This window comes from Ceratotherium simum, unplaced genomic scaffold, assembly GCF_057802395.1.
Source record: "Ceratotherium simum simum isolate JZ-2026a unplaced genomic scaffold, ASM5780239v1 HiC_scaffold_43, whole genome shotgun sequence".
Taxonomy (NCBI): domain Eukaryota; kingdom Metazoa; phylum Chordata; class Mammalia; order Perissodactyla; family Rhinocerotidae; genus Ceratotherium; species Ceratotherium simum.
The window spans coordinates 7,600,322-7,612,793 of record NW_028261259.1 but is presented as its reverse complement, the minus strand read 5'-3'; the positions used below and the strand labels follow the sequence as shown (position 1 = coordinate 7,612,793).

Below are 12,472 nucleotides of genomic sequence, written 5' to 3'. Positions count from 1 at the left end.
AACTCTAACACTAACAGTGAACCTAACCCAACCCAACCCTAACCTTAAAGCTAGCCTTAAGCATAAGCCGAACCCTAAATTGGGCTCCAAATTTAACCCTAACTCGAAACGTAATCCGACACTAAACATAAACCTAATCTTATCCTGACCCGAAACCTAAACCTTACCCTAATCAGAAGGCAAACCTCAAAATAAAGCTAAGCCTAAACCTCACAATAACCCTAATCCTAATCCTAACATGAACACGAATCGGAACCCTAACCCTAAACAGAACCCTAGACCTAAACTGAACCAGAACCCAACCCTACCCCTAAAACTAACCCTAACGTGAACACTAACCCTAACCCGAACCCGAATCCAAACTCTAAACCTAACTCAAACGCTAACCCGAACCCTAACCTGATACCGACACCAAACACCAACCATAACCCTAAACCAAACACTAACCCTAACACTAAAACTAATGCTAACCCCAAGCCTAACCTGAACCAAAACATAACACTAACTTGAACTCTAAGCCAAAACCTAACAATAACCCTAACCCAAACCCTAACCCTAACCATAACGTTAAGTCTAACACGAAAAATAACCCTAACCGTAACCCAAATCTGAATCCTAAACCTAACCCTAACTCAAACCCAAACCCAACCTGAACCCAGTCCTATCCCTTATACAAAACTAACCCGAACCCCAGCCTTAACCCTAAGCCTAAAGCTAACCCGAACTCTAACAATAACCTGAACCCCAAACTTAACCCAGACTCTAACCCGAACTTTAACCCTAACCCTAAAACTATCACAAACACAAAGCCTAATCCGACCCTAACACTAACACCATCGAGAACCCAAACCTTAACTCTAATCCTAATCCAAACACTAACCTCACCCTAAACCTTAACATAACCTTAACAGTAATCCTAATCCTAACCGTCCCAACAAAGCAAAACATAACCCTAACCCTAACCAGAAAATGAACTCGAACCCTAGCCATAACCCTAACGCAAAAACAACCCTGACCTTAAACCTAACCCAAAACTTAACATGAAAATTAACCCTAACCATATCAGCACTCCTAGCCTGAACTGTAACCCTAACCCTAAACCTAATCTTAGCCCAACTCTAACCCTAACCCTAAGCAGAACACGAACCTGAACCCTAAGCCTAACACTGACTCGAACACTAGCCCTAACACTAAAACTAAACATTACCCTAACCTGAACCCTATTGCTAAGCCTAACCATAACCTGAACTCTAAACATATTTCTAACCATAATGCTAACCCTAACCCTAATCCAAACCCAACGTTACCTCTAACCCTAACCCTAGCCCTAAACCTAACCCTAACCCTAACAAGAAACCTAAAGCTAAAGCTGAGCATTTTTCGAACCCGAAATCTAATAATAACCCTAATCCGAATACTAACCCTAACCTCAGCCTAACCCAAATCCTAACACTAACCCGAATGCTAACCTGAATCCTAACCCTAACAAGAACCCGAACCCGAACCCGAACCCTAACACTAACCCGAAGCCTAACCCAACCAGAACCCTAAGCCTAAACTGATATCAAACCCAAGCCCTGACCCTGACATTAACCCGAATACTAACACTAACACTACACCTAACCGTAACCCTAAATCTAACTCAAACCCTAACGCTAACCCCAACGCTAAACTGAACCTGACCACTGACCCTAACACTAACCCTAAACTCTAAAACTAACCCTACACGTAAAACAAATCTGTACCAAACCCAAACCCTAACACTAACCAGAACCATAACCCTAATGCTAACGATAACCCTAACTCCAATAGTAACAGAAACCCTAACACTTACACTAACCAGATGATAATCCTATGCTAACTGAACCCTAACCTTAACCTGAAATCTAACCCAAACCTGGCAATCAACCATAACAATAACCTCAACCCTAACCCTAACACTAACCTAAACTCAAACATACCATTAACGCGAATCATAACCCTATCCCTAACTAGAACTATAAACTTAACCCTAACCAGAAACATATACCTAAATATAAACCTAACACAAACCAGAAAACTAAACCAAACCATAAAACTGACAGTAACCGGAATCCAAACATAACACTAACGCAACACTAAGAGTACCCCAAGAAATGGCTCTGGGGAGAAAAGCATGACGAAGGACATGTGTGACGCCTTCTGTTTCAGTGCAGAGGTGCCAGGCAGAGGGCGACAGGATGGCTGGATCGGCTCACCTGCTTTCTCCAAAGGAGGCTGGACAACCAGCCAAACATCCTACCTGGGCCAGGCCACTTCCAGAGGGGACAAGTTCAAGAGGACATAGCCCTGGGGATGGCTGCCAAGTTTCCTGGGGCATGTGCTGGGCCCCGTCAGAGGAGAAAGCAGCCTGGCAACGGGTGTGCCAGACATGAGATCAGGACGCCTCCCACAACCGGGTCCCTGTCCTGCCCAGGCCTCACGAGGGAGGACGATGGTCGTGGCAGTGGCGAGTGGGGTGGGGCTGCTGGCTAGCCTGCCCCAGGATGTCCCGGGAGAGGGCGCCTGGGGATGGGCTGCCACTGGAGAGGCTTGAGGGACCGACCCAGCTTGAGGCAGTCAGGGCTAGAGAGAGAATCCCACTCCGCCCTTTTCCTTAAGTCTCTTATGGCTTGCCAAACCATTAACAAGACAGGTTCGCAAGAGAAAATCATACCGAACTGAAGAATATGAGTGCATGGCAGAAACCCGGGAAAATGAGTCTCTCCACACAAAGGCAGAGATTTTCATCTTGCATCCTCTCCTGAGCTTATGAGAAAGGAGGATGTTGGGGGAGGACATGTGGAAGTCAAGACTGGAAGAAGACAATTGTCATGCAGAGGGACATGTAATGTCTTGTTGGAACATTTTCCCCTGCACTGGGGTCAGGTCCAGAAGGGACAGCACGAAGGTGACCAGCAACCCTCCTCTCTGTGGTGGCGCTGGCCCCGGGGCGGGCGTGGGTGTGGTAGGTGGAAGCGGGATGGCGTGTGAGTTGGTACCAGCGGTGGAGGCAGCGATTCAGAGGTCAGGGATCTCTCTTTCTCTCTCTCTCACTCTCTCTGTGTCTCTCTCTCTCTTCTCTCCCTCTGAGACCTGAGGAGAGTAAGGTGGGGCACCCTACCCACCTCGCCTACCTATTCCATGGTCCCTTCTTTCTCTGGCAGCTCTCGGAACCATGTGGGCTTGGGTTCAACCCCCTCAGGCCAAGGGTGCATGCTCGGCCACCCGGGACTAGGGCTGGCCTCGGGGGTCCTCAGGGAAGGCCCCATCCTCCCACCAGGATCTGACTGGTTGGGGCATCCCTTGGTGACTACCAGCTGCAGCTGAAGGAACCCCACCCTTCTTGACTTGGCTTCAGGTGCTGTCTCCCTCACCTCCCACAATACCTCACAGATCTCAGGCCTCATCACTTCCTTGGAAGGGTGGGTCTGTCCAGGGTGGCCACAGTCAGACTGGGGTTTGAGCTCAAGGTACTTCCTAGGCCAGTTGTTTTGTCCTGGGGCTCATTTCTTTCTGGAAAGACAAAGCCATGGCCTCACCCCACGCCTAGACTTGGCAACTGCAGCCAGGTTGAGGAAAGGCTCTGTGGAGACAAAAGGGCCAAGACAGGCATATGGCAAAGCAGGAAGTGCAGCGCCAGCAGCCCGTAGGCATTTGGGAGTCTATGCCAAACTGGGCAAGCCCTTCCGGGGTCAGTTCCCAGCCTCCTCTCTGGCGTCGGGAAAGCCTGGCCTTCCTAGGGCCCAGGCCATGGTTCTGGGGAGAAATCAGCGATGGAGGGCACTCGTGAGGCCCTCTGCCTGAGGTCGCATGTGTCACGCCCAGGGCAACTGCAAGCCTGGCTCTGCTTGCCAGCTTTATCAAAAGAAGTCTGGCCAAAAATCCGAACCTGGCACCTGGGCCAGGCCCCTTCTGAGGGGACAAGTTACGGACGACATAGCCCTGGGGACATCTGCCAAGTATCCTGGGGCGTGTGCTGGGCCCCGTCAGAGGAGGAAGCAGCCCAGCAAGTGGTGTGAGAGACCAGAGATCAGGCAGCCTCCCACACCGAGGTCCCTGTCCTCCCCAGGAATCCCAAGGGAGGACGATGGTCTTGGCAGTGGCGAGAGTGCTGGGGCGGGCGCTGAGCCTGCACTTAGATGACCCAGGAGAGGGCGCCAGGTTATGGGCTGCCCCTGGCCAGGTCTGAGGGACCGACCCAGATAGGGGTTGTTGGGGGCAGAGAGAGAATGCCCCTCTGCCATTTCCCTTCAGGTTCTCATGGCTGGCCAAATCATTAACAAGACAGTTTCAATGGTGCAAATCAGACCCAGCTGAAGAACAAGTGTCCATGGGAGAAACCCGGGAAACTGAGTCTGTCCACACAATGGCAGAGACTCTCATCTTGAATCCTCTCCTGAGCTAATGACAAAGATGGATGTCGTGGGTGGGCCTGTGGGAAGGGAGAAGGGAGGGAGACGATTGTCATGCAGAGGGACATGTAAAGGCATGTCTGAAGAGTTTCCCCTGCAATGGGGTCAGGTCTGGAAGGGAAGGCATGGAGGTGACCAGTAACCGGCCTCTCTCTGGTGGGGCTGGCCCCGGGGCAGGCGTGGGGGTGGTGGGTGCAAGTGGGATGGCGTGTGAGTTGGCACCAGCCAGCGGTGGAGGCAGCGACTCAGAGGTCATGGATCTCTCTCTATCTCCCTCTCTCTCTCTCTCTCTCCCTCGGGGACCTGAGGAGAGGAAGGTGGCACGCCCTGCCCACCTCGCCTACCTCCCCCATGGGCCCTTCTTTCTCTGGCCGCTCTGGGAGACCTGCGGGCTTGGGTTCAACCCCCAACATCCCCACACAGGTCAAGGGTGCATGCACGACCGCCGGGGCCTAGGGCTGGCTGCAGGGGTCCTCAATGAAGGCCCCGCCCTCCCTCCAGGCTCGGACCGGCGGGGGCGGACCTCTGGTGCCACCCTGCTGCAGCTGTTCCATCGCCGCCATTCTGGACCTGGCTTCAGCTGTTGTCTCCATCCCCTCCCCCACTCCCACTCAGATGAAGGCCGCTTCCCTTCCTTGGAAGCATTGCTCTGGCCCTGATGGCCACAGGCGTACTGGGCTTCAAGCTCAAGGCTCTGCCTGGGCCAGCTGCTTCGTCCAGGGTATCATTTCTTCCTGGAAAGACAAAGCCATGGCCTCACCCCATGCCTGCACTTTGCGTCTGCAGCCAGGTCAGGTGTAGGAAAGGCTCTGTGGAGTCAGAAGGGCCGAGACAGGCAGATGGCACCACAGGGCTAGGGAGCCAGGACCAAACTGGGCAAGCCCTTCCGGCGACAGGTCCCAGCCTCCTCCCTGGAGTCGGGAAGACCTGGCCTTGCTGGTGCCCAGGCCACGGCTCCGGGGATAAATCCGCCATGGAGGGCACGCAGGAGGCCCTCTGCCTGAGGTCGCAGGTGTCACGCCCAGGGCACTGCAAGCCTGGCTCAGCTTGCCTGCTTTACCCAAAGGAGGCTGGCCAAGCAGCCGAACCTGGCACCTGCGCCTGGCCCCTTCCAATGGGACGAGTTCCGGAGGACATAGCCCTTGGGATGGCTGCCAAGTCTCCTGGGGCGTGTGCTGGGCCCCTGTCAGAGGAGAATCAGCCTGGCAATCGGTGTGCCAGACCTGAGATCTAGCGGCCTCCCACACCTGGGTCCCTATCCTGCCCAGGCCTCCCGAGGGAGGACGATGGTCGTGACAGTGGTGAGTGGGGTGGGGCTGGTGCCGAGCCTGCCCTTGGATGCTCCGGGAGAGGCACCGAGGGATGGACTGCCCCTGGGCAGGTCTGAGGGACCGACCCAGCTCAGGGCTGCCGGGGGCCAACCACAGCATATCCACAGCCCTCTCTGCAGATCCAAGCACCAGACAAGCACCTGCCATGGCTGATCCCATTAGTCCCTACAAGATCACCATGAAATTTATCCTCTCCACCCCAACTTTTAAGAAGAGCAAACTGAGTCTCAGAGAGATGTGGGTATTTGCCCAAGGTACACAGCTGGCAGTGGGCAGAGTCACCACTGTGCTGAGGGGTGAGTGGCTACTCACCTAGTAAACAGCTGGTCCAGGACCCGGTGGCATGTGTCTGAGGCCGAGTAGTTGACCATGAAGGTGGTGAAGCTGGAGATGTTCCTACTCAGGAAAGCTGGTGTAATGGACTCTGTCAGCTTCTCCATCATGCCTGCCTGGAGGCCACGCATCCTGCAGGCCTCATTTAAATTCACAGTGGACTCATCCTCACACTGGGGGAGAGGAGGAGGAACATACAGTCAGTGACATCATGGTGAACCACCAGGAGGAATGGAAGCACAGGAAGCTTCCATCCTGTGTAGCTTCTGGGGAGGAGTGGAGGTCCAGATTCCTTTGGGAGTGGGACTGTGGGGCACTGTAGCGAGAAAATTCTGGGACAGTGGTTCCCAGGGGAATCTCATATTTGAGTCTGGATTCTAGTACTGCCTTGATCTTCTCAGGGTCCTGGGTGTGAAGACACCTCTGCACCCACATTAACCTCAGAGCAGCCCTGGTCATTGATGTACTGGTGCACCTGTGTCCACTCCAGGGAGATGGCAAACTGGAAAGCATCCACCAGCTCCTCGACCATCTCCTGGGTGCAGCTCTGCAGTGACAGTGCCCTGCAGTCAGGCAAGGAGGGATCAGGAGCCTGCCTGGACTTTGCCACAGTGGGAAACTCCACCACAAATCAGGCACAGAGGGGAATCTGCATAGATTCCACCAAGGAAGGAATGCGAGGACACCTTGAGGGCCTAGCATTCACATGCGGATAGAGGAGCTTGGTCCCCAGCACTCACCTTCCTCTCCTGCAGCCAAGATCTTGAGTATGAACAAGACACACTGCCCGACTCCCACCATCTAGCTTCCTGCTCCTGCCCAGGCTGGGTCCTCCTCATCCTCAGCTTCCCTAACTCCACCTCCCCCCCACACACACAATGAGTGTCAAGGGGTGTGGGGCTGTCCTTTTGGGATCACATTTCTGGCCTGACCTAGAGTGGTCTGCCCTGGCCTACAGTGTTACCTCATGGTTCCTCCTGCCAAAAGGCCACAAACATTCGCAGTGAGGGCTGAGCCAATGTCTAAAGCGACTTAACACGCTCTCTTCCTTGGCTTTCCGGGGAACAGAGCCTCGGAAAGTCACGGGACAACACGAGAACATCCTGCTGTGTCGAGTGTCTCCACTCAAATGAACTGGACAGGAAGCTGTGATTACAATGTGGGTGCCTGGTAACCAGAGTTCTAAGTTCTGTTGGGTGCTGTCACCAAGGAAGTGAGGTCACTTCTTCAAGGTTCTATTACTTGGCCCCATCCTTCAATCAGACCCACTCAAAGCCCCCGCTAAGCTGTTGGCTGGTCTCCCTCCTTGTCCATGTCATCTCCATCACTGTACACAAATACCCATCACCACCCTCCCCACAGCTCCTTGGGAGTTTATCCAGGCCCCAGCTTTGAGGAGACAGAGCTGAGATCAGACCTCTTTTTTCCTACCAGTTCTGTGTCCTGGAAAAGCTGCTGTGCCTCTCAAGATCTCCCCAGTCTCCCAAGCTGCACAATGAGGATTGGGCTAAAAACAGCTTCCTAGGGACCTCATCAGGTGTATATGTAATAATACGTACAACACCTGTGGGCTGGTGTCACATGTGTCTAATGCACACACTTAGAGATGGAGGAAGTACAAGGAGTAGGACATCACATAGAATACCAGTCAGAACTTCTCTAAGTCCCAGATGTGTCATCTTTGGTGAGTCACTGCCGCTCTGAGCCTCATTTTCAGGTCTGCATCTTGAAGGGGTTGAAATTAGAGGAAATTCAGACATTGTGATCAACTGGCATTAACCGTTCCAGGGTCCCCTGTTTTACTCAGAATCAGTCCCTAGAGGCTCATCTTGGCCTATGTGGTGGGAGCCTCCACAATGTTCCCAATGTTCCCTGCCTCCTGGAGTGCACATCCTTGTGTCACCACTAAGTGGTCAGTATCTGGCTTCTGAACAACAGAACACAGCCAAGGTGATGGGATGTCACTTCCAAGTTTTAATTACAAAACGTCTGTCACTTCCCACTTACTGGCTTACTTGGGTTCCCTACTTACCTCCCTCCTTCTGTTTCCATCTCTCTCTCTCTCTCTTGCTCGCTCTTACTCTCGCTCTCACTCTCTATCAAATCACCAGAACTGGGAGAGCAAGTGCTGATGTTTTCAGTTGCACTATGTAGAGGTTCCATAGGAGAGAACTGAGGGAGTGTCCAGCCAACAGAGCTCAGACTCTCAGTCCAAATGAAACCTGACAAAACCCATGGGAGTGAACTTGGGTGGGAATCCTCCCCTATTTGAGCCCTGTTGAGACCACAGCCCCTTCTTCACAGAGACTTTGAGGCAGAGGCACCCAGCTAAGCCATGCCTGATGCTTGGCTAACAGAAATTGTGAGATGTTAAATATTTGTACTTTATAGGTGGCAGGATTTGGAGTAATGTTGTCACAGAGGAACAGAAAGTAACAGTCTACCATGTCCCAGGATCCAGCCTGATCACCCTCCTCTCTCCACTCCTCTCTCTTCTCAGGCTCCCTCCAGCCACACTGGCCACATTTCTAACCTTCCCTAGCCAAACTCGCTTCTTCCTGTGAGTCTCTGCACCAGGGAGCCTTCTCCTTGACCCACTAACTGTTCCCAGACAGATGCAGGGGTGCTTACACTTGTCATTCTGGTCACAGCAATGGTCTGAAATGCCTCAGAGAGGCCTTTCTAAACCTCCTACCACAGTCTCTACCATCACAGATCTCACATCCAGAAGAGCATAACATGATTTCTTCCTCCTTCCTCCCATTGAGATAAAATGAGTGCATGAGGAAGGGCTGTCTGCTTTGGCTGAAGCAGAGGCAACACCTTCTGGTTATAGCAGGCACACGACTGTCTCTTCCAGGCCAAATTTTTCTCACCACGAGTCCATTGTTTAAGGAAATCATCATTCCCTCTCTTTCATGGGTCTGTTTTCCCCAAGAACACAGTGAACAATCCCCTCTCCCTGTGCTGCATCACCATAAACCCACAGCCAGAAGATAAGCACCAGGTTAAACACCACCAGATCCTGAATTCAGTCACTGCTGAGACCCTCCCATCAATGTTGTCCTTCAATCATGACTCCTGAGGACACCTTTCCCCTGAGACCCACTCCCAGCCTGGCCTCAGCTTCTTACAGTAACACTGACATTTCCTCAGAGTCCTCCCAACCTGGTCAAGAAACATTCTGAAATGTTCTCTTTATGAATTTTCAGGGACTGGGGATAATGGTAGATGTAATTTGAGTGTGTATGTGCAGTAGTTTCTATGCACGTATTCTATTTTTCAGACACAGATAAAATAGTGTGGCTACTCAGTGCACCAAGAAAATGAATAACTGATCAAATTTTTTCATGATGTGAAGTCTTTAGAGAGTAAATGTCATGGTTAAGAGCACAGACTATGGAGCTAACTCCTCACGTCCAAATTCCAGCTCAATCCCTTATTAGATATTTGTATTGACTGAGTTATTTACCTGATTGGTGCCTCAGTTTCTTCATCTGTCAGTTGGCAATAATGATCAGCATACATATTTTGTAGGTTTATGGAGAGTATTAAAGGAGTTAATGTTTGAAAAATGCTTGGAACACCTAGTGTATTACCAGTGCTGTACCTATATATTAGAAATAAAATTTAGAAATTCTTCTGACACTGCCTGTGAGTCCCAGAGGGTGAGACTGTTGCCTGGATGTATGTAGAAAGCACTCCACGACATACGATGAATAAATGAGTGAACAACAATGGCGAATGCATTACCAATGTCACCTATGTCACCCTACAGACATTCCCAAGCCGAACCACACACAGACATTCCTGCTCTGTCCTGCATCACAGTCCCTGGAGGAATGACTGGGGTTTCTTGGACTCTGGTAACCGTGCCCACTAAAGGTTCTTTTCTGCCAGCAAACCCCAGTCTTTGTCCAATTGCTGCAGCTCACAGGGTCTGCGCTCTGATCCTTGTCTTCACTAGAGGGAGAAGTGCCAGCTCCAGAGATGGGCACACGCAGAGCCTGAGCCTTGGAGAAAATGATTCCCTTGCCCTGGGGCAGGTAGAAGAGCGCAGGGACAGAGTGGGATTTGGGAAAAATCCTCCAGGTGTTGTCAGAAGGGATGGAGGCAGGGAATGTGTCAGCAAGGACTGGTCTGGTTGGTGGGCCTTGGTGGTTAAATAGTAGAGGGGCTGGGAAGTTTCATAGCTTCTAGCATAATACAATCAATATGACGGTCATGAAATCAGAATCAGCCTAATTAAGGCCAAATCAACCCAATGTCAGCTGTTCCCTGACTCTCTAATCCAGTAGTGACTTATAATAAGGGTATTCGTGATCTATCATCTCCTTTTCATTGATTGGCTAGAGTAATTATTCTTTACATAGCCTGTCTATTTTTACATAGTAAAGAAAAAGTGAGTTTTAAAACAACCCTCCTTGGAAAAGTCTCCCTTACATATTGAATTAATAACAGAAGCCAGGACAGGAAATTCACCACTTATCTTGAGCTTTAGTCTCTGGTTTTAGATCTTCCTAACTGGTAATTTACCTAGACTTCTGTCTTCTTTCTTGAGATTAGTCCACTTAGGACTAAGTAAGAGTGCAACCTCAAACCATGTGAGAAGTGGTGGGACTCTAGGAAGAAGTTTGTTTCATTCTGTCAGTGTGTGTGTGTGCGTGTGTGTGTATGAGACTTCTTGCTGCATCTGGCAGTGTGGGCCAGTGTAGACTCCTTTTCTAGGGAAAAATTTTCCCTAATCACTTTCTCTGGGCTTTCTTTTCACTGATGGCTTCACCAGCACTGTCCAATAGTAACATTAAGCACTCTATATTATGGAATTTAAATATTTTTTAATAGCCACATTTTAAAAAATGAAAACAAACAAGTGAAACTAATTTTAATAGTATATTTTAACCCACTATAACCAAGATATTATCAATGTGGGTGCAGTCTATACAAAACTTAATAATGAGAGTTTACATTTTTTTCCTGAGTTTCATAAATCCAGTGTGTACTTCCCACTTACAGTACAATCTCCATTTGTAAGTTGAGTTTTTTCAGACATACATTCTCTGCACTGAGATTTAATGTTCACAGTTTTCAAATAAGAGTCACTAGGAGTGGGGTGGATGATAATTTCACTACTGATTTAAGCTCTAATGGAGCTATGAACACCAACTGGTCAATGGGTTAATCAAATGAATAGTCATATAGTATAGAAGAATGGTATGATTTGGGATTTAGAAAAAGACTGGGGACCATGTGCCCTGACAGGGAGCACAAAATATTTTGTTGTTGAGAGTGACAAGGACAAAAAGAGAATAAAGTCATACACATGAGTGTCTAACAACATGGGGGGAAGAAATGACCTGCCGTAGTCCTGAGTTTTGACCTTGTGGTTTCTTTTCTTGACCCAAATCTCTTTGATGATGTCCCAGGACATAGGTTAGATTAATCTCTACAGGGAGAGAGGGAGAGTAGAAGTACAAGGCATCTGACATAATTGTCCTGGGAAGGCAGGCTTCATTTGCAACTCTGATCCACTTTCACAATTTATTTTTATAGGGTAAGAGGAAAAGAAGTATGATGGTCCAATCATCACAGAGGAAGTGAAATGATTGTGGAAAGCAATCTAAACCAAAGCCTGGTTTGAGCATCTCCATCCCTTTGAGAATGTACAGTTACATATTCAAAAGGCCAGTTACTAAAATCACATCCTATCCTGGCAATGAGGTCAGATGTCAGCAAAGGGCGGAAACCTTGGAGCAGCCCCAACAACTCTGCTGGCAGAAGAGACTGCAAGGTCTACAGGCCTGCAGAGTACAGGAGAACTGTTAAGTGCTTTGGACCTTGTCAAAGCCCTGCCCAACCTTACACCTAGTAGCACAGGTGTATCCCTGCCAGGTGAGCTCGCAGGTGTTCTGAACTCCAGTCCCATGCCCACCCCTGCCTGGTCTCAGATTTGGCAGAGATGATCCCAGGAGCTGGTCTGTACATCCCACAGCTCCTTTGCAAACGGCTTCTGGTGACTGAGGAAGATATCAGGAAACAGGAAGGGAAAGTGAAGACGGAAAGACACAGACTGGCGGTAGCACTGATGCAGACACACTCGCTAGCGAGGCAGGGTGAGTGAGGGGCCAAGAAGGACATCCCGACAAACAAGATGAAGAAAACAGAAGACGGCGCAGATGACATGGAGCTCACACTACATTAATGCCTCTGCAGGGGTCCTGATGTCTTCTTGCTTTGAGCTCTTGAAACTTTAATACATACCAATAATTTTCTTTTCTTTGATTTCTTTGCATGACAGAGAATATACAGACAGTGATCCTTCGGAGGTGAGAGATTGGGTTTGAGTTGAGGAGAGAAAGGAGATCTTTCCTTCTC

General features: G+C 49.9%; 1 pseudogene; it reads left to right on the top strand.

Moving 5' to 3' along the window:
- The first annotated feature begins 11,014 nt into the window (after positions 1-11,014).
- On the top strand, positions 11,015-12,471 carry LOC147911516 (methyl-CpG-binding domain protein 3-like 1; annotated as a pseudogene).
- The last annotated feature ends 1 nt before the right edge of the window (position 12,472 follows it).